Genomic DNA, 1,668 nt, shown 5'->3' with positions numbered 1-1,668 from the left:
AGATATTTTTGCTTTCCAAAGTCACTGCAGGAGATATTTGGCTGTTCAAATCTGTCTTGTTATGACTTGTTAAATACAGATCAAAATTTAAGAGTATGCATGGATGTACAGTAGAGTGAAACAAAAATTATTTCCATAACAGATTTTTTTCACAATAGATTCAGTGTGCTCGCTGAACGTTGCCATATTTCCATGATTTAATTAAAAACATCACATGCAGCGATGAATTGTGAGCAAAATACAGAAAGGAGAAAACTCTTCAGTTAGTCAATTGATTGAACTCTTATTCCTGAGATGTGCCATACAAACAAACTCAAAGTGCTTTACATCATAAGAACACAAAAATAAAAAGTCTTAAAAAACACCATTCAGTCCACAATTGAGAAACTAGTGAAAAATACATTACATTTTAATGAGTGGCATCACCAAAATCATCATTACACATCAGATGTGTTGGTCGATGTTCCATTTATTATTTTTGAAAGCAACTCTGAACAGGTGGGGATTTAGTCTCCATTTAAGGGATCTCAGTGTTTCAGCTGTTTTGCAGTTTTCTGGAAGTTTGTTCCAGATTAATGGTGCCTAGAAGCAGAGTAATTAGTAATTTACTCAAATCTAATGCAAACCAATGCTTTCTTTGGCTGAAAAAAGGAACATGTGTGTGTATGTTTTGTCTTGTTGTAATTCATGAACATTGCCACATTTACAGAAAAAAGCAAACTGAACCAATGAATGCATCTAAATATTTTAGTGTGGATTGTTCCTTTAGTCTTATCCGTCTAATCTGTCTATCCATATTTTTGCTTCCCTGGTCGCTCCACTGTTCCTCCTCTTCCCTCTGCTCCTTCTCCTCCTCCGTCTCTCCAGCTTGTCGAGCTCGTCGTCTTTGATCCGATGCCTCTGCCCTTGTTCTGTCGCTCTGTTTTTCTGGGTGAGTCTCTGTGTTTGCAAGTTCAGCCTTCTCCGGCTGACCTGATGCCTTCCTTTCATCCAACTGCGATTTTCTCCTTCCACTCACAGATTTTCAGAAACAAGGACTGGCAGGACAGAGCTAAAGAAACAGCTTCTTAGCCTAACTTACATTTGTTTTACTGAATATTTACAGCGCTGAAACAATTCATCGGAGTAATCGTGATTAATCGATTGTTGCAATAATCGTCAACTAAGTTAGTAGTCGATTAATCGCTAACAGGAGTGTACAGAGCAGTAAATAACCCAGGACTTTACAAAAAGTATATACATATTACATTTAAGATAAAAAAAAACTTTTTTGTGTAAATATGTTTTAGCAAAAACTCCTCAAATATCAGTTTTAGTTTCACCTGGTTTGAATTTACTAAAGGAATGCCATGTTGCATTTTAGGCAATAAAAAGTTTGTTTTCTTATATAAAAAAAGAATTTATTTATTTACATCTCTTAATGCATCTCTATTATTGAATACTGAAGTGGTTAAATGAAAAATCTGTTGAATGTCACATTTTTATATGGTTAATTGATTAATTGACAGAGTCAGTTTCTAAAATAATAATTAGTTGCAGTCCTAATTATGTATTAAGGTTTGGTTTCATAATAAAAGCTGGTACTGTAACCTCCAATTTTCCATGTTTTCTATTTCCATTTGGGTCTCAACTGCTTCTAATCGCCGCCCTAAGCACTTAAGAAAACTA

This window comes from Poecilia formosa, unplaced genomic scaffold (genome assembly GCF_000485575.1).
Source record: "Poecilia formosa unplaced genomic scaffold, Poecilia_formosa-5.1.2 Scaffold99, whole genome shotgun sequence".
Taxonomy (NCBI): Eukaryota; Metazoa; Chordata; class Actinopteri; order Cyprinodontiformes; family Poeciliidae; genus Poecilia; species Poecilia formosa.
The sequence above is the reverse complement of the archived record's forward strand: the minus strand, read 5'-3'. Positions refer to the sequence as shown.